Source organism: Phodopus roborovskii, unplaced genomic scaffold (assembly GCF_943737965.1).
Source record: "Phodopus roborovskii unplaced genomic scaffold, PHOROB, whole genome shotgun sequence".
NCBI lineage: Eukaryota > Metazoa > Chordata > Mammalia > Rodentia > Cricetidae > Phodopus > Phodopus roborovskii.
The window spans coordinates 17,209,678-17,235,582 of record NW_026126571.1 but is presented as its reverse complement, the minus strand read 5'-3'; positions in this window follow the sequence as shown (position 1 = coordinate 17,235,582).

The window sequence follows — 25,905 nt, the reverse complement described above, 5'->3', positions numbered from 1 at the left end:
TTTATCTCTTTAGTGAATTCAGTTTTCAAATCTTGAATTTCCTTCATAATTTCACTCAGCTGCATACCTGTGTTTTAACTGTTATTTTATTCCTATCTTCTTTAAGTTCATCTAGGTGTTGGCTTGTGTCTTATCTAATCTAATTTGCATGATGATTCTTTTTAAATTATGTGTTTTATATTTCATTTAGGTTGTTCTCATTGCAGAATGTAGGACTAATTGGGTTTGGAGGAGACATCATCCTGCCATTTTATTGTTTTCAATTTTGAGATTTGATCTGTGCATTTGCTTTTTTTATTACTTGTATAATGTGAAGCCCCAGCCTCCACTGAGTTGCAGTTTCCTTCTGTTTTGTTTTGTCTGAGATGACGAGTCTCTAGACTGCCTTCATTGAGTGGGAGTTTGCTTCTTATTTTGCTGTTGCCCAAGCTTTGTTGGTTTCAGATTAGGCATAAGGAGTCAATAGATCAGTCCAGCAGATCAGTGTTTGTTTTTAATTATAGGGATGGGAGTGATTCCAATTCAGTGGTAACCAAGAAAGTAAGCAAATAAGACTCCTGGCTGGGCCTTTGTGGCTGATGCTATTGGAAATAGACCTGGGGGTGTGGAGATGGTGGGGGTGAGAGGGCATTGAAGCCTGGTAAGTTTTTCATTAAAAAACGGATAGCTATACTTCTCAGAATGGTCTTTGTGTAATAAATTGCAACATGGCTCCAATTTCTTGTTCATCTAATAAAAATAAGAGAGCCACTTCTCCATATTGATTCTAATCTATTCTTAGCGGTGTCTTTGGTAGAGTATGGAAGCAATGACACTGTGCTATGTTCAAGTGTAGGATTCAGAAGCCCTTCCTATTGTTCCCCGCTTCCCAGCGTGGCCACTGCCTTTTTCATACTTGTCCCTCATACGAGAAAATTCTTGAATTATCTTCTGTAGTTAGGTCAAAGACAAATGATGTGTAGGACATGTGGGCAGAACTGGATTCCTCCAGTTTAAATCCTAGGAGACATCGCCAAGTGTCAATCTGCTCTCAGACAGATGAGAGACCTAAAGAGGACTCAAGAATCACCTGGCCTAAGTCTCTAGTCTCCTCCCTACAAGTGGTGCTAGATGTGTGACTGTGGACACTAACTATTTTTAGTAGAATACTTGAGGTCAGTGATTTAAAAGGAAGATTTTTGGTTTAAAGTTTTAGAGGTTTTAGCTTATGGTCTTTTGGCCTCATTGCCTGGGCCTCTGTCAAGGAAAACACAATGAGTTCATCAAAGACCAAAGTTGATGCCATAATGGAAGTTTGGAAGTAGGGAGAGAAGAGGATAGAGTGGAAAAGGAAGAGGAAAGATGGAAAGAGAGAGGGAGAAGGAGAAAGAGAAGAGAGAGAGAGAGAGAGACTAAAACAAGACCACACAAGGGCAGATACTAAGGACATATTCCCTTCAAGTAGATTATATTTCTTGCATTTTTACCTACATAACCTATCAAATTATGAACCCACCAATGGATTAATCTCCTGATAAGCCCTCATGTCCAATCACTTCCCCAAACTTCTGCCCATGAAAGCTGATCCATTGGGGATTAAACTTCAACATAGTGGCCTTTCAGGGACATCTTAGATGTAAACAACAGCAGGTGGTATTTGGTACAGCAATGCTAGAATAGGAAATAGTCACAGACTATTGTTTAATTGCAACTATATGTAAGCTAATGACTGGTCCAAGTATCTCTTAACAGAATATCTGTATGTCTTTAAATTTTACTCCATGAAATCCACTGACAGCTCTGACATTTATTCTGTGTTTCTAATTACTTAGTAAATATAGTTTGGGCTTCAGATGTGAAAAGTTGGGGTCTATAAAGAAACTGGGGATACAAGAGGGTTTTGGAATAATTTTATGGATCCATTGGAACTGCCTGGAATACTGTTTGTAGATAAAGCTCCTGACAGGTAATAAGCATTAAATTAAATAAGGACTTAAAGACAGGCCAGCATGATAGGATGAGTGCCCTTAACAGGATCACCATAGCAATTTCTCTCTCCCGGAGTGTGCACTCGAGAATAAGTGAAATTAGTGGGTTTCTTCTAAGAAGCCAGGCAGACAGGCCTTAGAATAAACCCTACCTCAAGGGTATTGTCCTCTTGGGCTTCTCACCCTTGAGGACTGTAGACTTACATTTCAGTTGTATGAGTCTCCCAGTTGGCAGGGTTGTATGATAGCAGTCTGCTCTGAGGGATTCAGTCTTGACTGACAGACTAGAGAAGAGAAGAAGGGGGCACTAACACTTCCAAATACTCCCACAATTCTAGGGAAAGAGGACTTCATTTAGTCCTGTACAACAACCTAAGCCTCATTCTATTGACTGATGGAAAACTGAGACAAAGAAAGGCTAAATTACTTGGCTAGTAAGTGACAGAGTCAGAGTTAGAAGCAATAATATCTGTCTCTTGAATCTGTTTTCTTAGCTGTGTTATTTTGCTGAGAATGAGAGGGGGCAGGGAGAGGAAGTAGAGGAAGAGGCAGACACAGAGATGATTGATGTAAGTGGTGAGGGCAGCACTGTGAGCACAGTCCCGTTTTCCTTGCACTCAGAGTTTCCCTTAGAGAAACACTTCTTAAAGCTGATGATGCAATCATTGAGCAAACTCAGCTGGAAACTGCTCAGGTGCTGAAATATGATCCCTATCCCTCCCTCCAGACCCCTTTCAGAACCCTATAGAGCCCTAACCTTGCAAAAAAGGCTGACAAACAAAGATGGTCATCTAGCCACTAAATGTGGTCTCACCTGGTACTGTATACATTGACACAGGTGACAGGCTGTTTGTTAAAAACATGAATAGGCTCCTGGGCCCCTTGCTCAGGGTGAGCATTGGGTCAGAGTGCTGGTCCAACACCCTCTCCACCTTCTTGGAACTTCCTGAGTAGGCTCTGAGCATACTGGACCCACCTATCCATGCAGAACCACCTAGGGTCCCACTCACCTGATCTTTGGGTATCATCGTCTGCCCTCTGCCAGAGGTGAGTCTGGGACCAGTTCAGACTGAATCTCCCACACATCCTTCCCTGGGAACTCACTGGGCTAGCTCCATATCTCGCTCTCCCCTATAACCTTGCCCTGAGTGGTACAGTCCAGACACTCTGGTCCATACTACTTGAAGCCTGCCTTCCCCTAATCCTTGGTCCTGCTAGGCTCATTGCTTGAGGTGAGCATTAAGCCAGAGTGAGGGTCTAATAACCCCTCCATCTCCCTGGAACTTCCTGGGTTTATTCTGAGCACACTGGACCTGCCTACCCACTCAGGACCACCTTGTGCTCCCACTCACTTGATATTTGGGCCCCATCATCTGCCCTTTGCCAGAGAGACCCCAAGAGACCTTGAATCATCCAGAGTTACAGACATCAAACTCCTGACCTACCTACACCCACCGGGAGAGCAGAGGGGAGAGAGAGAGAGAGAGAGAGAGAGAGAGAGAGAGAGAGAGAGAGAGAGAGAGAGAGAGAGAGAGAGAGACTCCACCTGCACCCACTGGAAGAAGCAATGGAAAGATGTCAAAACAAGAAAACACCCAATAATAGAAAGATCAGTATGACACCACCAGAATCTAGGGACTCTCCACCAACTAGACCTGAACACAACAAAGCAGATGAAGCAGAAGAGAATAACTTAAAAAATAAATTCATAAAAAAATGACAGAGGCCCTCAAAGATGACATGAGAACATCCCTTAACGAAATGGAGAAAAAAACAAACAAAAAATTAGAAGAAATAGAGGAAAAGACGAAGCAAAAATGCAAGTAATGAACAAATCTCTTAAAGAAAGGAAAGTGAATTAAAAAAAAAAAAAAAAAAGCAAACAGATGAAGGAAACAATACAAACAGTTCAAGACCTGAAAACTGAAATGGAGACAATAAAGAAAACACAAACTGAGGGAATGCTGTAAACAGCAGAACTGGTTAAACGATTAGAAACTACAGATGCAAGCATGCAAGCATAACCAACAGAATACAAGAGATTGAAGAGAGAATCTCAGGCACTGAAGATAAACTAGAGGAAATAGATTCATCGACCAAAGAAAATCTTAAATCCAACAAATTCTTAACACAAAACATCTAGGAAATACGGGACACCATGAAAAGACAAAACCTAAGAATAATAGGCATAGAAGAAGGCAAAGAAGTCCAGCTCAAAGATGCAGAAAACATATTCAACAAAATCATTGAAGAAAATTTTCCCAATCTGAAGAAGGACATGCCTATGAAAGTACAAGAAGCATACTGAACACCAAATAGATGAGACCAAAAAAAAAAAAAAAAAAAAAAAAAAAAACACACACACACACACACACACAGAAAAGTCCCCTTGCCACATAATAATCAAAATACCTAACATACAGAATAAACAAAGAATGTAGGGAGCAGTGAAGGGAAAAGGCCAGGTAACATAGAAAGACAGACCTATCCAAATTACACCTGACTTCTCCATGGAAACTCTCAAGGTCAGAAGGTCCTGGATAGATGTTCTACAAACACTAAGAGTCCACAGATGCCACCAGCAAAACTCTCAATCACTATAGATGGAGAAAACAAGATATTCAATGACAAAGCCAGATTTTCACAATATATATCCACAAATCCAGCCCTACAGAAAGTTCTGGAAGGAAAACCCCAACCCAAGGAAGTTAATTATACTCACAAAGACATAGACAAAAGATAATCCCCCTTTACCAGAAGCCAAAAGAAAAAGCAGGGCAAATATACTCACAATACCACTACCAAAAACAAATCTAAAACATGCAAGAAATAACAATAGTCCTTACTTTCCTTCAACATTAATGGTCTTAACTCGCCCATAAAAAGACACAGGCTAACAGAATATGAAGGTAGACTCTGTCCTTCTGCTGCATACAAGAAACTAAGCTTCAAAGACAGACATTACCTCAGGGTAAAGGGTTGGGAAAAGATCTTCCAATCAAATGGACCCAAGGAGCAAGCAAGTGTGGCAATCCTAATATCTAACAAGTTAGACTTCAAACCAAAATCAATTGAAAGAGATGAAGAAGGTCATTTCATATTCATCACAGGAGAAATCCATCAGCACAAAGTCTCAATTCTGAACATCTATACCCCAAATGCAAAGGCACCCGCATATGTAAAAGGAATGCTACTAAAACTCAAAGCTCACATAAAACCTCACACACTCACAGTGGGAGACTTCAACACCCCACTCTCACCACTAGACAGGACCACCAGACAGAAACTTAACAAAGAAACAAAAGAACTGACAGAAGTTATGTCCCAATTGGGTTTAACAGACATCTATAGAATATTCCATCCAAACACAAAAGAACATACCTTCTTCTGTGCTGCACATGGAACCTTCTCTAAAATCGATCACATACTAGGCAACATAACAAACCTCAACGGATACAAAAAAAAAAAAAAAATCATAATAGCCTCTTGTATCTTATCAGACTACCATGCTTTAAAGTTGGAATTAAACAACAACACAAATTGAAGAAACCCTACAAACACATGGAATATGAACAATGTGCAATTGCACCATTCCTGGGTCAAGGAAGAAATAAAGAAAGAAATTAAAGATTTCTTAGAATTCAACAAGAATGAAGACACAACATTCCTGAACTTATGGGACACTTTGAAAGTAGTGCTACGAGGAAAATTCATTGCACGTGGTGCCCATATGAAGAAAACAGAGGATAGTCACATTACAGAATTAACAGCACAACTGAAAGCCCTGGAACAAAAAGAAGCAAACTCACCTGGAGGAGTAGACGCCAGAAAATAATCAATTTGAGGACTGAAATCAATAAAGTAGAAACCAGGAAAATAATACACAGGTCAATGTCACAAAGAGTTGATTTTTTTGAGAAAATCAAGAAGATACACAAACTAACCAAAAAGCAGAGAAAGAACATGCAAATCAGCAAAATCAGAAATGAAAAGGGGGACATAACAGTGGACACTGAAAAAAAAATCAAAAGAATTTTCAGGTCATACTTTGAAAACCTATACTCCACAAAATTTGGAATTTCAAAGGAAATGGACAAATTTCTGGATAGATATCACTTACCAAAGTTAAATCAAGAACAGGGAAGCAATTTAAACAGACCTATAACCCCTAATGGAATAGAATCAGTCATCAAAAGCCTCCCAACCAAAAAAAAAAAAAAAAAAAAAAAAAAAAAAAAAAAAAAAAGCCAGAGCCAGATGGCTTCAGTGTAGAATTCTGCCAGAAATTCAAAGAAGAGCTAATACCAATACTCCTCAAATTGTTTCACACAATAGAAACAGAAGATTCATTACCAAACTCTTTTTACAAGGCTACAATTACCTAGGTACCCAAGCCACACAAAGACACAAGTAAGAAAGTGAACTACAGACCAAAATCCCTCATGGACATTGATTCAAAAATATTCAACAATATACTAGCAAATTGAATCCAAGAACACATCAGAGAAATCATCCACCATGACCAACTATCCACCATGACCAACTAGGCTTCATCCCAGGGATGCAGGGATGGTTCAACATATGAAAATCCATCAATGTAATCCACCATATAAACAAACTGAAAATGAAAAACACCTGATTATCTTACTAGATGCTGAAAAAGCCTTTAACAAAATCCAACACCCTTTCATGATAAAGGTGTTGAAGAGATCATGGATAACAGGAACATACCTAAACATAATAAAATCAAAATATAGTAAACAACAGCCAACATCAAACTGAATGGAGAGAAGCTTAAGGTGATTCATTTAAAATCAGGAATAAGACAAGGCTGCCCTCTCTCTCCATATCTCTAAAATATTGTACTTGAAGCTCTAGCTAAAGCAATATGACAACAAAAGGAGATCAAGGGGATACAAATTGAAAAGGAAGAAGTCAAACTGTCACTATTTGCTGATGATATGATAGTTTGCATAAGTGACCCGAAAACTCTACCAAGGAACTCCTACAGCTGGTAAACACCTTAAGCAAATTAGCAAGATACAAGATTATCTAAAAAAAAAAAATCAGTAGTAGCCCTACTATATACAGATGATAAAGGGTCTGAGAAAGAAATCAGAGAAACATCAACCTTTACAATAGCCACAAACAACATAAATTATCTTGGGGCAATGCTAAACAAACAAGTGAAAGAACTACATGGCAAGAATTTTGTGTCTTTAAAGAAAGAACTTAAAGAGGAAAATAGAAAGTTCTCTCATGCTCTTGGATAGGTAGGATAAACACAGTAAAAATGGCCAACTTGTCAAAAGCAATCTACAGATTCAATGCAATCACCATTAAAATCCCAGCACAATTCTTCACTGACCTTGAAATGATAATAGTCTACTTTAGATGGAAAAACCAAAGACCCAGGATAGCCAAAATAACCCGGTACCATAAAGGAACTTCAGGAGGGATCACCATGTTCAAGTTCAAGCTCTACTATAGAGCTATAGTCCTGAAAACAGCTTGGTATTGGCACAAAAATAGACAGGTAGACCAATGAAATCAAATAAAAAATCCTGATATTAACCCACACACCTATGAACACCTGATTTTTGACAAAACAGCTAAAAGTATACAATGAGAGGAGGAAAGCATCTTCAACAAATGGTGCTGGCACAACTGAATGATGGTGTGTAGAAAACTGCAGATAGACCCATGCCTATCGCCATGTACAAAACTTAAGTCCAAATGGATCAAAGACCTCACCATAAATCCAGACACACTGAACCTCTTAGATGAGAAAGTGGGAGGTATGCTTGAACAAATTGGTACAGAAGACTGCTTCCTGAACATAACACCAGTAGCACAGACACAGAAATCAACAATTAATAAATGGGACCCCCTGAAACTGAGAAGTTTCTGTAAGGCAAAGTACACAGTTGATAATACCAAGTGGCAGCCCACAGACTTGGAAAAGATCTTCACCAACCCTACATCTGATAGAGTGCTGATCTCCAAAATATACAAGGAACTGAAGAAAGTAGTCACCAAAACACCAAATAACTCTATTAAAAATTGGGGTGCAGAATTGAATAGAGACATGTACAATGGCTGAAAGGCACTTAAGAGAGTGCTCAACATTCTTAGCCATCAGGGAAATGCAAATCAAAACACCTCTGAGATATCATATTACTCCTGTCAGAATGGCTAAACTTAGAAACAACAATAACAGCTTATGCTGGAGAGGATGTGGAGAAAGGGGAACACTCTTCCACTGCTGGTGGGAATGCAAGCTTGTATAGCCATTTTGGAGATCAGTATGGAGATTCTTCAGGAAAATGGGAATCAGTCTACCACAGGACCCTGCAATTCTGTTCTTAGGCATATACCCAAATGATCCATATCCATGCAACAAAGACATCTGTTCATCTATGTTGATAGCAGCATTCTTCATAATAGCAAGATCTTGGAAGCAACCTAGTAGATGTCCCTCAACTGAAGAATGGATAAATAAGATGTGGTACATTTATACTATGGAATACTACTCAGTGGAAGAAACCAAACCAAACCAAACCAAACCAAAACAAAACAAAACAAAAAAAGCCACACAACAGCAACAACAATGGAATCTTGAAATTCAGAGCCAAATGGATGGAACTTGAAAAAAACCATTCTGATTTGTAACCCAGTCACAAAAAAGAGGGACATGGTATGTACTTATTCATATATGGATTTTAGACATAGAGCAAAGGATCACCAGCCTATAATTTACACACCAGTGAAACTAGGATACAAGGAGGAACCTAAGAGATTCATACAAAGTCCCTCACAGAAGGGGAAAGGAACAAGATCCCCTGAGCATATTGGCAGGGGTGGGGGCAGTGAGTGAAGAGGGAATTAGGAGAAACAGAAGGGGAGGAGAGGAGAACATGTGGGACCAGGAAGATTGAGTTGGGGGATGAATAGACAAGAGCAAAAAAGGAGATACCATAATAGGGGGAGCCATTATATAGGTTTGAAGAGAAAACTGACTCTAGAGAAATGTCCAAAGACCTACAAGGATGATCCCCAACTAACAATCTGAGCAACAGTGGAGATGCTACCTTAAATGTCCTTCCCTAATAATAAGATAACTACCTTATCCACCATCATAGAGCCCTCATCTAGTGGCTGATGGAAACAGAAGCAGACACCCACAGTTTCACACTGAGTCAAACTCCTGGAATCCAATTGCAGAGAGGGAGGAGTGATAAGAAAAGGGGTCAAAACCAGGCTTCATAAACCCACAGAGACAGCTCACCTGAACAAGTGCAAGCTAATGGACCCCCAGACTGACTTAGGAAACCAGCATTGGACTGAATTAGACCCACTGAACGTGGGTCTCAGTTATAAGGCCTGGGCGGTCTAAGGGACCTCTTCAGTGGAACCAGGATGTATCCCTGGTGCACAAAAGGACTTTGGGAGCACATTTCCCATGGAGGGATACTCCCTTAGCCTAAAGGTAGGAGGGAGGGCCTTAGACCATACTCCAAATGACTTGACAGATTTTGATGATCCCTCCTGGAAGGTATCTCCCTCCCTGTGGAGTGGTGGGGAATGGAATGGGAGGGGATTTTGGGGGGCATGGGAGGTACGGAGAGGGAACTGGGATCGATATGATATCTATCCATCTATCTATATCTATCTATCTATCTATCTATCTATATATGTTTCAATGCACAGAACAGAGCAAAAGTCTATGTGAACTTGGAGACATCTATGAAGATAGTATTTTGAAAGGTGGTTTGAGAGATTGCTCAGTGGGTAAAATGATTACTCTGCAAGTGTAAGACCTTAGTTTGAATCTCTTATAATCATGCAAAAGCCAAGCACCTCACTGTGTGTCTATAACCTCAGCACTAAGAGGCAGGGAATAGACACATGGATCCTAGGGAAAAGTTTTCCAGTTAGTCTAATATAACTGATGAGTTCTAGATTCAGTGAGAGACTCTGTTTCAGAAAATAAGATGGAGAATGATAGAGGAAGACAATGGACATTGACCTTTGGCCTTTGAGTCCCACATTCCCATATATGGCCAAGGAAACTATACTAACCCCTCTCCCACAAAGACATTTAAAAATCACTTATTTAGTAGTGCTCCATGTTGAATACCTAAAGAATAAATTTTCAGAGTGTTTGTATATATAACGAACTCCTTCTACCCAGTCACAGAACAACTTGGTGATGAGATAATAGGAACTGGAAGACAAGACATTAGAAGTACATAAAGATTTATCATGGTTGGACAATGAGTTTGCTTCCTTCATACACCAGAAAGAATTGAGAAGCTCTGTAAACTAACATACTATCTAGAAGTCTTGCTGAGCAAACCACATCTACTATTACTGCTCTAGGTCTTGACAAAATGTCTATCAACCCTAGAGTAGAAAGGAACCAAGACTGTTTCCATACTTTGTTGAGAAGAACGAGGAAGGACTGGGAATAGAGAGTGACTGACAGATTGACTGTCACTCTGGGAGGAGTGGATGTTATTGCCATGATTCCAGGATTGCTTGAAAATGTAGCATAATTTCAGAGGATCAATAAACCCAACATGAACCAAGAGCAAGAAGAACATTCTGGCAATGTGAAAAGAGGGTTGCTAGAGAATGTTTCTCGCTGTATGTAGTGTCTATCCAGAAGAGACTTGATCCATATATACTATACCCAAGGGCAATATCAGGTGCAAGGATCATTTGATTATATTAAGACTATCTGGATAACCTATGAAAATTTCTCCTCTTAAAAAAAATTTCATGTAGCCAGGTGATGGTGGCTCACACCTTTAATTCCAGCACTCAAGGGTCAGAGGCAGGTGGTTATCTTTGAGTTTGAGGCCAGCCTAGTCTATAAAGCCAGTTTAAGGACTGGCTTCATAACTACTGAAAAGCCCTGTCCCCCCCAAAAAAAATAGAAAAAAAAAAAAAGAAAAAATATTCATTTGATCACTACTCTCAGATCTCTAGCCAGGCAAAGTAACATATTAACTAAAACCACAATGTATGATTGGGACTTACCATGCTGCCATAGTTGAGGGGCTGTTCTTTTCCACCTTACATGTGTGGCTACTTTTGCCATATGTTAATGGTTACACAGACATACCTGGAAAAAAATCAGAAGAGAACTGTACAGAGAAACATGATCCAGCTGAAGCTGGTTACTACAATGTGGGCACAGGATTGCTCTGTCAAGTTGAAAAGAATTACTTCTTTAAAATAAGTATATTATTTGATGCAGATTTATTGCCTATATGATTTGGAAAGAGTTAAAATCATAAGTGCTTATTCAGTTTATTACCAATATTTGTGTATGGCAACATATGCCCAATGACACATGCCATAAGTGCTTCTCATAAAAGGGCATGTTCACACATTCAAGCGGAACACCTTTGTTCCTGGCTATTTGCAAAGCATAAAACTTCATGTAAATTTTCCAAGTAAATTTTAATCTAGTCATATAATCCACCCACTGACATACCATAAAAAAGCTCCTTTATACTTAGATATATCCTTAATTCACCAAGGACCTAGAAAGATCTATCTTGTTGAACACTTACAAAGGCAAATGATTGATTCTTTTCTGCCACCTCTTTCCCTCCCATCTATGTATGTGCAAAGCCTTTTCAGTTTCAAATAATCACCGCACCACTTCTTCGACAACGTCATTGTATTGACAGGGATCCCAATACCTGGAGACTAACTCTCCAGTTGTTAACCTTTTTGCACCAGTGTGTATAACCTCATCTCTAACAGGGTACATGTGCCTGGGAATGTGGAGGAATGTGGAGTCACTGGAGAAAAGAATGTGCTCACCAGAGTTTTACAAGGATGAAGTCACTAAAACATGGGCATCTCAGCAGAGGAGTTAAGGTGCCATCCGAGGCCCTTCTTAGAGCAGTGAGTTAGATTACCAGGAGGAAGTAAATAAATACCTGTGCACCACACTGCAAGTGTCACCGCAGTCCCTCTCTACTCCCTAAATTTATCATAATCCTATCTAGCTTTTCTTGGTTTCTCACTTTCTGAAATGATTACACATTCATATGTTTATTTACTCATTTACTGAAGACGTTCGGAATGAAGCCATACAACACGTACAATGGAGGCAGGCAGAAATAGCTTAGCAAGCCGGGATTCTGCTTGGCGTATATCCCTTTCCTCACAATTTGCTAGTGACCTGAAACCTGTGCCTGAATTGCCTGTACATATGCTGTACTCCAGACAATGTTTTTAGTAACTTCTGGATAACTTCCTTTGTGATCAAATATATTCTGGAACGTGTATCCGGAAACTACGGATACTGAGCTGAACAAGGCTGGACTAGTTTTAGGTGTATGTGCAGTTGAGCAAACTGTGTTCTCTGAGTGAACTTTTGGGAAATTTCCAACCACTGACCACCTGGGTAAGTTGGAGAGTAAAAGACATTTTAAAAAATACTGCATTACAAAAAATGGTATCCCAAGAAGAGAAAGGTGTACATAACCCAACTTGCCAAACAAAATGGGGAAATACTTCCTCTATGACCTTCAGCAACCAACTTCTCCTCTCCCTGGAGCCCATAGAAGGAAGCCCAAAATGATAACTACTGTTCTTGGGCACTGTACCTCAAATAGCTCTCAAATCCCTTGCAGTGTATCTTCTGCTGTTTCTTTAAATAAATCTTGTGTGTATGCTTTAAGGTTTATTTTGCATAAGATCCCAAGAACTTGGAAATACCCAGTCTAGCTTCCAGCAACAGAACAACATTAGTGGGTTCAGGTGGGGTCCGAAGTTTTCTTCCATTGGGTGCAAGCAGGTCAAATAATCCTACGGGCCTCACGATGAGTGCAGGTGGGTCTGAGAGGGCCAGGTGGGACTAGCACAGTGATGTCAGCAGACTCTGGATGGTATGGTCAGCCTGAGATGAGCTGACCTGACCCCAGGTCTGGAGACTCCAAAGAGGGCAAGTGGAAGTCGGGTCTGAGACAGGAGCCTGAGCTGCCTCCCCCCCCCCCCAGTAGTGGTGGGACTAACACAGGGAAGTCAGCAGACTCTGGATTGTTTGGTTCACCAGGGGCAAGTCAACCTGCCTGCAGTCCCCAGGCCAGGAGATTCCAAAGAGACAGACCACCTATTTATACTGTAGCATGCAGTCATATTTATCAGACCAGCTTTCCTGTTACAAAATGTGAATAAGAGAAAAGATCACATATACATGAACATGGGGGCTCAGGTGCTAGAGAAGCAAAGATCAGGCAGGATGTTCTTTCAGCCATATCCTCAGCGTGCAAGTGGAATTGCAAGATGGGTCCCAGATTTGCTGGCCAACCTCCAGCATACATTTATAATTATCTCGACTCCAAATGTCTATAATTTGTAAAACATCTACTTATTCACTAAAAAGGCTGTCCTACTTAGCTTTTTGTTGCTGCACTAAAACAATATGACCAAAAACGTCTTGGGGAAGGAAGGAGTTTTTGGCTTACACTTCTATCTCACTTAGGGGAGCTGAAGCAGGAACTGAAGCAGAGACCACAGAAGAATTCTGTTCACTGCTTTACTCAGCTATTTCTCTTTTACAGCTTGGGCCTACTTGCTCTAGGGTGGAATTACCCACATCAATCAGACCTTACGTTTGAAGTTTTACAAGTAAGTGTTACTAGAACTCTGGTCTCATGCCTTCAGGCTTGAGCCATTTTTATGGTCCTTATTAATCTTTTATGTCATATTTGTTATTGATATTACTAGTATTGTAACATACAGTTAAAAAGATTAGCCTTGAAAATAGGATGTACACCCAACACACACAAAAACCCCATGAAATCAGCTAGTTACAAATTCGAAAATGATACAGTGACACAAAATCTGTTCCCTTTCCTCTCACTGTTTGTCTTGCTTAGAAATTGGTCCAGGAGGAAGTTTTTAATACAAGAAGCCCACTATCAAACATATGGTTTCAAACTGTTCTTTCGTTCTTGCCACTGGCAGAGGCTTTGTTGCCATGCGCCTGAAGCTCCACTAGGAATGATTTCTTCGCATTAGGCACAGCAGGATTAGGAGAAGCCTCAATTCCTAGCTCCCAGCGGCAGATAGCAAGTGTGGAAAACTTCTATTGCATATATCTCAATACTGTCGTTTTAAGCACACTTCTTTTGTTCATCTACATGTTTATAAATATTTTCAATAAGCTATTTGGGGGCATTTCTACCAGTAATACCCAATGGTGGGCTCCTAGTGTACTCATGGTTTTAGTAAGCTGTTTAATTAATGCTTTAAACCAGGATTTCAACAGCAAAACATTATATTAAAAGGAAAGAGAATGAACTTTTAAGAGTTAATGCGCTAGGATCTCCTTATGCCAAATAAATATAAAATATATCAAAACCTTGCCAGATAGCACATCCCCCACATTTTGAAAACCTTATTGATACACAGACTATTTAATTGGCAACACACGGTGCTAAGTTTGAATTCCAATTTGCACTAAACAGCTACTACTTCATTCTTCTCTGCCCTGAATTCTTCTTCATCTATAAAAACAGGAGGGCATCAAATTAGCTCAAAGATTGATGTGAGCTCAAACTGAAAGAACATTTGAGATCATAGCTCCTACTTGATATGCTGTGTGCTCACATGGAAACTTCTAGAAGCTGACTTCTAGAAGCTGAGGGTATTTTTTTTTTGTTACAGTTATAGGATAAAGTTGGAAAGGATATGGGGGCTCTGGTGTGGGACCACAGTGGGTTCCATAGCAGGCAAGGATGACCGAGGCAGAGGGACAAACACGCCAGGCAGACAGAATTTGAGTGAGAAGTTTTATTAGAAAGGGGAGTGGGGGGGGGAGAGAAAAGAGGTAAAGAGACACAGAGACACTGGGGGTGAGAGAGAGAGAGAGAGAGAGAGAGAGAGAGAGAGAGAGAGAGAGAGAGAGAGCAGAGCTGGAAATAGAGGAAAGAGAGCAAAGAGCAAAGAGAGCCTAAGTGGGTCAGGGTCTTTCTTTTAAAGGGTCCTTTACACCTGCGTACAGACTAGTACTCATGAAACCCTGGGCTGAGTACTGCCGGTACTGCCTGAGTGCATTCTGCCAGGTGACAGGGGCAGGCCAGCACGATGCCTGAACCCTTCCAGAGGGACTTACTGAAGAAAAGGAGGGAACGCTCAAATGCCTTAGAGGGGAGAGAAGACTGTTAATGGAGGCCAGGTAACCAAGGCAGGAAGGATGAGTGTGTAGCCACACAGAAAAGCCTTCAGTAGCCCTGGCTCCTCAAAGAACGGTGAAAGCTCTTCATGATGTCAAAACCCCAAGCTGTCACATCTGCTGCTTTATGACACTTTTGCTTGGTAGTCTTAGTCAACAACTGAAGGAATCCTGCCAAGTCGTATTTTAACCTCTTCTCTGAAGAAAAGAATTTCGATATAGGAAAAGAGCATATTTTACTATTGAAATCCATTTTCAATAGTCCTAATCTGATATTTAACTACATTCCACAATTGTGCATGCCGCGGTTGTAATTTACTCCTTCACGTATAACCTGTGCGGGAATGAACGGCAGGCTCGGAGCCGGTATTTCCATTGCAAAACAAGCTTCCTGTGGCATGCTGAGGGGATTGAATGAAATCATCTGTGTTGAACGTCTGTTTCTGTCAACTGGGATATGGTTATCCTCGCAGGGATGTGTCACTGAAAGCAGTACAGTTGTCGCATGTGATCTACGTTTCATTTGTTGACCCCTCTACCTCATCCCTGTGCCAAACCAGGGCGTGCTGGGCGTGAAGGCTGCCCTGGGGGAAATCACCCATCCTGTGAACTGGGTGCAAAGACAGGAGGGCCATAAGAGAAAGGCAGTGTGGCTGACTTATCCAAACAGACCATCCCAAGGTCAAGTTCAGAAAGTCAGCAGTGGGAGGTTGCAGTTGGAAGCTACATGTGAACATCAAGAATAGATCAAGTACATTCACCGTTCTGAAAGGAGAGAAGCATAAGAGGCCTTTGTTAATGAGACAGGAAAATCATAGCCTGAAAATGCTGACAGTGACATTTCAAAAGGCTCAATCCCTTAGTAATAGCGACAACACACCAAGAGGGAGAAAAAAAAGATTCCCGAACTTTGAGAAAGAAAATGATCAAATGTCTGTTCTCTTTCAGAACTTTATCTTGCAAGGTTACTTGAGTTCACATTTCATAAATGGGGATCTTCAGGGGGAGCTCGAACCTTGCTGGAAATTTGCGACTGTGACAAATGCCATTTGACTGATGGCTCAGCCCATCCCCCTTTTGGCTGTTAGAGATAACGAAAGATATTATCTAAACCTGGGTTCACTTACAAAATGCCAATGGGAACAGAGCCCTTATGCCCTCTAACTCCTCCCTCACGAGATGTATAACGTGTAAAGGAGATATTAGTATAACGGACGTAAACTGCTCTGGGGCTGGGCCAACAAACACTGAAGGGGGGACCAGAATTTCAGGCACATCCCTGACTAGGAACCTACCTTTACTCTCATCAGCACCGCCCAGAATATTCCTCTCTCCATTTTTCCTTCCTTGACCAAGCACTCTTGTTTTCCAGTCTTCATCTGTTCTGCAACACCCCCCCCACACCGGAAACCTTAGACACTACCTTCGTTGCCCTGAGAAATTCCTCCTGTTTATCTACCCACCCTCTTCCCCGACTTTTCCTCCTCCTTCTAAGATCTGAGTCATAAATTGTCTGTCAGTTTGACATCTGGGAATTCAAATGAAAAAATAGCACCAGTGTGATCTTCCCACGTTATAAACATGAACTCCCTGAACCAAAGTGCCGCGGAGGAAGCACCGGTCCACATTCGTGACTCCCCGAAAGAAAATTGGGTACATGACCATATGGCTGGGCTGGGAGGATCGTCTCTCCTTGTGACAGAGTTAGTGTTACTTCCATCCTTTTACTGAAAAGGAATCCAAGAAAAGACACCCCTCCCCGATCCATTCCCCCACCTAAGCAAGAGTGCAGGGTCAGGGTGTCAGGGAACACAGAACACAGCAGCAGGCCTAGAATTTCTTGAGCAGGCGTAGAGTTACAGAATTGGGAATGGAGGCAGATTTTCAAACAGGCATTTTAAACCAATCAGCTGCTAGTCTTTCAGAAGGCAATCCTCAAACTGCTTGTTACTTCTTGGTTAAAAGGGAACCCAAGGAGGAGGATGGGCTCTAAGCTGGCCACAAAGCTACAAAGGGAAGTGAGTACATACAATTAGCTCAAACAAAGGAAGGATGAAAGGTAAACTCACAGTGACAGATTTGGTCAGCTTGTTTCCCCCATTCCTAAGCACCCAGCTTGAGGTTTGGGGGGCACTGGACAGCCTTTTTAACTAGAGTCAAGACTGAAACAGTACCAGAGTGCCATTAGCTGCTTCACTTTCGATTGGCCAGAGGAGGAAAAGTATAGTTTTCACACTCAGGCTTACATGCTGAGCAGATGCAGATGACAGTTTTTCCTTATTCTTCCTTAGCTCAACAGCCTTGTCTTGTCACGTGAACTCTGGTTTCACTGGACATGCTCAGCCTTTCCTCTAGTTTCCTTTCGGTGTTCTTTGGGAATGTGCTGTCAGGGAGGCAAACCCAACCACATCACCTGTGGATGTGGTGACTCATTCTTCAGGGATAGAACGGGTTTGTCACAAAGGGATCACCACTGCAGTCACAAAAGGGGCTCGAGTGTGTGCTGGGAAAGGTCCTAAATAAACTTGGGTCTCACAGACAAAACCTTTTTTCTTTCACTTCAACTGAAACTCACATGTAAGTACAGAGTATGTAGGTTCTATTTAAGAGTCATATCTCTTAAAACTCAGATAAAATAGAATCTTCAAAAAGGAAAAATGTAAATGATTATTTAAAAATCCAGGTTAATACATTAGAATTCAGGAAACAGTATCAATGTAAACAATTTTTTTGATCCAATTACTGAACATAGTTCTATAAGAATGCATAAAGTAACCTTTAAAGCACTGAAAATATATTCAAAAGCAAAGGAGGGTGACGAGCTCACGTGTCTGAAATATATGTGCTTCGTGAATAGGGATGTACTATCTTTAAAATGTGTCATGGTATTCTAGAACAAAACTAGAGCTGGGAGTGGGTAGCAACTCTGACTCTGAGCAAAACCTTTATCTTCAACAAGAGGAGTGGTTGGGGCATCTGATCCTTAGAGTTAGTTGTTCAAGTTTTATGTTGAGAATATTGTGAACATATGAGAAGGCTGAAATTTAAACCTTTGTTCTCCCCCCTTTATTGGGGGGTCTGGTCGAAGCATTTCTGATTTCCTCTTAAAGATTAGTAGCATTATCTTTTGGTGGAGTTTTTGCAATGTGGATTTTTGTCACTACCTAGACCCAGGATAAAGTTCAAATCTGTCACTTTTTGGTATTGAGGCTATGAACAAAGGACTGTGGCTCTCTGAGCCTGTTCCTTCATCAGTAAAATATTTACCTTACTCATGTTGGTAGGAATGAAATGGCATCAATCATAGACAGAGGCTATCCTAGCACCTAATACACAATAAATATTATAAATTGCATGTTGCATCTGTAATACACAAAACTAAGAGAATATCACCATAGCATTGAGTTGAATGACCTTGGGATTTGGAGCCTTGTTTCTTGCATTAACTCTCCTCTATTTCTGAACTGTGAAACCTTGGGAAGCTCTCAATTTCTTCATTTGAAGAACGTGGACCATGATAACAATATTTACCAAAATTGGGTCATTATGATATATAAATGATTGATATTAGAACGGTGCCTACTTGAGTAAAGGTGCAGTTAAACAAAACGATCATATGTCTTTTAAACAATGAACATAATGGAATATTTTTGAAACCACATGTATTTATTCAAAGGCAGCTCATGCTCATATCCTTTCACATAAGTGCCTCTTAGAAGATACTGTGAGGCTTTAGGAATGACTTCCTTCATCTTGTCAAAGGGAATTTGCTCTGAGCTTCTGACTGCCAAATTTCATATCTGGTTAGTATGTATCCTTTTTAGAGTGACATTAGAAACAATGAGCTAAAATGAGCTGCCTTTATGTTACTGAAACAATAATTGGTATAATACTGCATGGGATGAGCTTAATTTTGCAGCATGTCACATTTAGTCTTTGGGCTCAGCCCTTTAACACAAAGGTCCTACCTCACCCTTGTACGTCTTCAGAGACACTCCGGATTATTCCACTTTGTGGAAATGCCCTCAACTTCCACAAGTCAGGAAAATTCCATGCACCACCCTTGGCTCTTGCTTCATGAGTGAGTTGTGATAGTAAGCTAGCTGTATTTGGTGCAGTGAAGTACACTAAGAACCAGGATTGGCAAAATAAGAGATTCTTGAAATTTAGAAGAATTTAAGAGATGTGAGTTCAAGTAGATTACAACATAATCGAAGTCATCACACTCAGAGATAGATAGCCATGTTTATTGCTTCATCACTGACAATATCAAGAAATTAAATAAGTCCAGATGCCTATCAACAGATGAATGGGTACAGAAAAGCAACCTGTGCATGTAGTAGGATTTTGTTCAGCCATAGAGAATGGAATTCTGTTATTTGTAGGAAAATGGATAGAGCTAGAGGCTACCTTAGCAAATGAAATAAGAACTCAAAACAAAAACCCAACAAATATTGCATATTTTTTCTTAATTCCGAGTCTATATTTATGCGTGTTTATGTGTGGGCTTGCTTGAATGAAACTGCCCACACCTACCCCCCCCATAGGCTCATAAGGAGTGGCACTATTAAGAGGCATGGCCTTATTGGAGTAGGTATAAATTTGGTGGAGGAAGTATGTCAAAAGCTCAAGTCAGGCCCAGTGTCATTCTCTTATCCTGCTGCTGGGCATCCAGACGCAGACATCTCATACTCTGCTGCTGGGCATCCAGATGCAGACATCTCATACCCTGCTGCTGGGCATCCAGATGCAGACATCTCATACCCTGCTGCTGGGCATCCAGATGCAGACATCTCATACCCTGCTGCTGGGCATCCAGATGCAGACATCTCATACCCTGCTGCTGGGCATCCAGATGCAGACATCTCATACCCTGCTGCTGGGCATCCAGGTGCAGACATCTCAGCTACCTCTCTCTACCATGTCTGCTTGCTTACCGCCATGTTTCCCAGGGCTAAACTTCTGAATCTGTAAGCCAGCCCAAGTAAATGCTTTATAAGAAATGCTTTCTATGATTATGGTATCTTTTCGCGCATAGAAACCCAAATTAAGACGTGTGTGTGTGTGTGTGTGTGTGTGTGTGTGTGTGTGTGTGTGCGTGTAAAGGCAAGACAGTAAAAATGATAAGAAATTATCACATTTTATTTTATATGGAAGATATGTATATACATAAGCAGGAAGATTGTTTTGGGTAGAGAATAAGAACCAGCAAGAGGAGGAAGGGGTAACAGGGAAGGGCGAATAGATACAAACTAAAATGACATATGTATAAAAATTCATAGTTTTGTATATTAACTAAACTAGTTAAGAAAAGATAAGGATTAAACAGTACCTGCCTTCTGGGATATAACCCATTCTACTGTATCTATTTCTAGTTGAAAATGATATTGAACTAATGTAGTTTCCTTTTACCATGCAAAGGATGGTGACACTGTATTTCTTACATTCCCAAGTATCTTGAAAACTACATTATGCTCTCAAGAAATAGGCTTTGTTTTGATTATAATAAATGTGTGTAAATGCATTTATTAGGGTCTGTTCTTGTGTACTTTCAGGAAGGAAGAGTACCAGGCACAACCTGCTCCTTTGACCACAGGGGTCACTTTTAACTATAAAATTTCGATGGATTTATTAAACACCCAGATCATGAAAGGCACTATGCCTGCTAGTTCTATGTCAACTTGACACAAAGTAGAGTCATCTGAGAACATGCCCCTGTAAGACTGGGCAATACAAGCAAGCCTGTATTTTATTAATTAATGGTTTAGTGTGGGATGGCTCAGCACAGTGTGCATAGGGCCATTCCTGGGATAGAGGTCCTGAACTCTAGACGAAAGCAGGCTGAGCAAATCATGAAGAGCAATCTTGTAAGCAGTAATCTTCCATGGCCTCTGCATCAGCCCTGGCCTCCAAGTCCCTAACTAGTTAAATTCTTGCCATGGCTTCCCCCAGTGGACAGTGACTTGGGATACATAAGACAAAGGTTGCTTTTACTCGGTGTTTCATCACAGCATTAGAAATCCTAAGTAAGACAGGCATCTTACTCAAGGCTGGCTTTTATACCAAACAAGAAGACAGGCTCTGACATCTCCCTGGGAGAGAAGGGGGAGGAGGATTGTTCAATAATGGATGTCCTAGTCATGGAAGTGCTTTTCAAGTTTCCTTCTGTACCTTCAGTGATGAAGAGGTATTCTGTTAGGGAGTTCTTACTGAAATAAAGATTGCTTTGAAGTACTCACAGATTATTAAAAAAAAACTTTTGTAAAATCTTTCTTCTTGGGTGAGAGTTTTAGTTAAAACATTTAATGTTTAATGTGTGTGTGTGTGTGTGTGTGTGTGTTTATGTGTGCTCTCAGATGCCATAACATGCTTATGGAGGTCAGAGTGTAATGTGAAGAAGTGAAATATTTCATTCTATTCTGTGAATTGAGTCTCACACTCAAGTTACCAGGTTTGGCAACAGATGTGATTCGCACTGCTTTCTTGTTCTAATAAAAATCACAAGTTGCCTTGACACTGTCCAAGCAGTCAGATATAGAAACCTCCTTTGTGCCCATTTTGACTGATATAAAACACAGGTGACTGGCAGTCATTAGGCAGCTGTGAACAGCTTATGAATGAGGAAACTAAAGGTCCACTCAATGAGATGGAACCTATCCCTGACAACTGTTAATGAGGCTAAGATTCTGAAACTAGATAGGTCATGGGCCCAAGGGAAAACCTACTACTATTATTCTGCTAAATGACTGAGGCTATACAATGTTTCCTAAGGATATACTGCTATACCCATTGATCAGTATCCTTGAGGGGAAGAATTCCTAGTAGTACATTCCCATTAGGAACATCTGCACATCATTCAGTTGCTGATATTTGTGTTGAGCACCATCTTTGCAAGAAGCTTCTCTGATGTGAGTTCAGTGATCTACTTAAGGTTCTATGCAAAAAAAAAGGAAGCAGAAATATTATAAGAGCCATAGATGGTGGACAACTCCAAAGAGAGAGTTCCAAATACAACAAGGAAGATGCACATATGAACTGACAGAGTTTGTGACAGCATACAAAAACCTGTACAAGTTCATGCCAAACCACATACAGAAGGGGAAGTAGACACAATGCCACACCCATAACCGCAAGGCCAGTTTCAAATAATACTTGTTGGAAAAGGGAAAAATCAGTTTTCTCCAATGGTATGTCACTTGGTGTATCAACCAATTCTATGGCATACCCACAGTGACTTACTTCTTCAACCAAGTCTCATCTCCAAATACAGCCCTTTCAGCTTTGAACTCATCAATGAGTTAGTCCACTAGTGAACTAGTAGCTCCAAGAGAAATCAACTCTCAGTAGCAGCTTTGTTTGGGACCAATCCTTCAAAAGGTTTTCTGAAAATATTTGATATGTCAGAAAGCCCTCCGCCCCTCCTTCCCCCCTTTAGTGAAATTCTTTGGGCTAACACTCCATTGAAGAAACTAATTTGAGAAAACACAGTAAGAGAAGCAGAAAGAAATAATCATCCCAGTAGCTACTAGAGTCTATGAACAAGTTTTCATCTTAATCCTTAATTTCAAGGGATTTCACCATTATCCTTATGGTACAAGATGGGAAGTACTGGAATATCCTTATGTTTTGTTGGAGTGTGTCTGTATTCATGTGCATACATGTGCACACATGTGGACACACACACACATACACACACACAGATTTATTTAGATGGGAGGGCATGAGTCTCATTTTATTGCCCAGATTGTTCTTGAAATTGAGATGTCAGGTGATCATCCTGCCCCAGGTTTCTCAGCAGCTGAGATTACAGGTGTGTGCCACTATATCCAGCTTTATGTATCCAAGGAAAATTTACTGGAGTCCCTGCAAGTATCTGAGTGAGGTAAACATGGAACTTGGTCAGCATGATTTTAGTTGGGGCTGAGTCAAAAAAATTCTAGAGTCTGAAAAAGTAGTTTATTTATTTTTAACCATTTAAACACAGTAAAACTTTGGGAAAAGGTTCCCATGGCACAATTATCACAACAAATTTGAAGCATAGCTTCATTGAAACCCCCTTGCCAACAACATCTCTTTAGAGGAGTACCCATGTCTTTTAATAAGAATGGGTCCCATTGGCAGAGCAACTGTTCAGGATGAGGGTCTAAGGAAGGATTTGTAAGAAGTATAAACATAGATTGTATTGACTTAGAGATAATGCTCAGAATTCTGGGGAATTTGATGAAGGCTGGCTTTACAGAATAGAGATGACCAGATATCAATACTTCCATTCACAGTCTTCTGGGTGAAAAGCAGGTACACACATCACTTCTGTTGAAGAGAAAGGCTTGTATATTTGTCAGTTCTCTCTAGTACTATCTAGTACTATCTACAGAAATGTGATAACACATTCTATAAAGTTGATGGCTATTGCAGCAACTTTTAACTACAAGAGCTTCTGGTTTTATTGTGTAGAGGAATGCTGCTTCTATAATTTGTCCTATCATGTTTGGGTTAAACATTTCTATAAATATTGACTAGAAAAAGACTTGGAGTGTGAGAGAGAAAATAGTTTAGAAATATCTTCATGAGTGAAAATAATTAGGAAAATTATATTTTTGAGGAGACAAAGAAAGGAAGAAGCATGGAAATTGATGATACAGTACAGACCACCTAAACAACACAGAGAGCTGGAAAGGTACAGAGTAGATCTCCAATTCCAGTTCCCTGGCTGGAGCAGGTAAGTTGACTCTGAAAATATTCTATTACTTTTGCCTCTTTCTTGTCTATTGTTACTGGTGTCGTGGTTTTACTTTTATTTTTACTGTATTTTATTTATTTGGCATCTATCTTTTTTTAAAAATGCTTTTGTTACTGTTATCTTCTTTCTGTATGGTGCTGGAAATTGGCCTTGCACTTCAAACATATTTTGGGGAGTCCCCCCCCCCACTAAGCTACTCCCAGAGCAACTACTCTAGCTACAATATATTAGCACTTCAATGGTGGCAGACACTTGTACTTGGAGAATAGAGGAGGTAAACACAGTTGACTTGCCCCCAAATAAGCATGGCTAGTGTGGAACGGGTTGATGTCTTGTTCCTGTGCATCCATTCCCATAGCAACAGTGAAAAGAATTACACAACTGTTGTGGGCACTGTTCCTACAAAGGACTCCACATAAGACTTCGCTCAGACTCTTTCAGATTGTACACAGCTGGCAAGACTGAAGGAGTAGCCATGGAGAGTAGACTCACTCCTGCTGTGAACACACTACCTTAAATGGCCAGATAGCTTCATGTTTGTGAAATCTACAGAAATGGCTTCTTAGGTTATCACACAGTATACACTGTTTCAAAACTAAACATAGCCAAAGAAAATTGCACACAACTTATACTATGAATTCCATTTGGAATTAAAGTCAATATTGTACAACAAATGGAAAATCATCGAAGAAGTAGTTCTAAAATACCCCTAAAAGTAGAAAAGATGTTCATTTAGAAAAATATGCTAAAGGCACAAGAAACCTGTTCAGTAAAGTAATATAAACATATTCTCTAAGTCTAGGTAAAGGTGTAGACATCCAGGCATTCAAGGCATGTAGGCCCAAAATTACTTGATTAGAAAAGAATGTTTTCATAGCATATTTTAACTGTCAGCCTAATTAAAGAACAGTAAAAGAATATTGAAAGCATCAAAGAAGAAGCATCAAGTTTTATATAAATTTGAAGTTGTCAGAATAACAGAAAAGTTCTCTGCAGAAACAGTAAAGGTCAGAATGGCACAGAATGACATATGTCATGCCCTGAAAGAAAATCACTTCTACTACATTGTGTGTGCATTCAACAAAAATATCTTGCAAGATTGAAGAAGAGGTGAAGACCTTCTAAAATTAAGAATGAACTAAAGGATCTCATGAACACTAAATGAGAACTGCAAAACAGACTCAAAAAGAATTCTTTACCTGGACAAGGGAGCAAGATAAAAAGAGTTAAGAAGGTATGGGAATGAATAAATTTCATTGTAGACAAACAAATGAATGGAGGAAAGAATCACGGTATTCATGTAGCAAATCATCAAATCTCGAGAAGAAATAGATAAAATCATCAACTAAAAGAAACAAATAAATGAAAGGCATAAGTACATGCTTTTTAATGATAATTCTGAATGCCAATCATCTTTCTCCAACTACATGATACAAATTGGTTGATTTCACTTAACATTATGCTACCTACAAGAAACGTGCCCCTCCCCACATACACAGAAACAGAGAGAAGAGATAGAGACAGAGGGAAACAGATTCAAATAGCGAATGAGACAGAGACAGAGACAGAGAGACTAAAATGTAAAGGCATGGAAAATGACACACCAAACAAATGAGATCCCCAAACAAGCAAGGGCAAATATCCTCATATTTGCTTCAAAAGACTGTTAGTTAAACTTGTTGAGGTGGGTTTTGTATATTGATAAAAGGAACAGTTCTACAAGAAGGCATATATGTGTCGAATGCCAGATCAATGGACTTTATGCATCAAATACCACTAGACACCAAGGAGAGATAGCACCAGTGACCAAGTCTCTGACAGTGAGTGACTTCAGTATCTCACACTAACCAAAGCAAGAACTCCAGAATGAAACGATTGATTTATATATTTATTTATTGTTGTTGCTGTGGCAAAAAAAAAAAAAAAAAAAAAACCTGAGAAAAGCAATTTAAGAAAAAAAAGTTTATTTCCATGGAAAGCTGAAGATGGTGCAG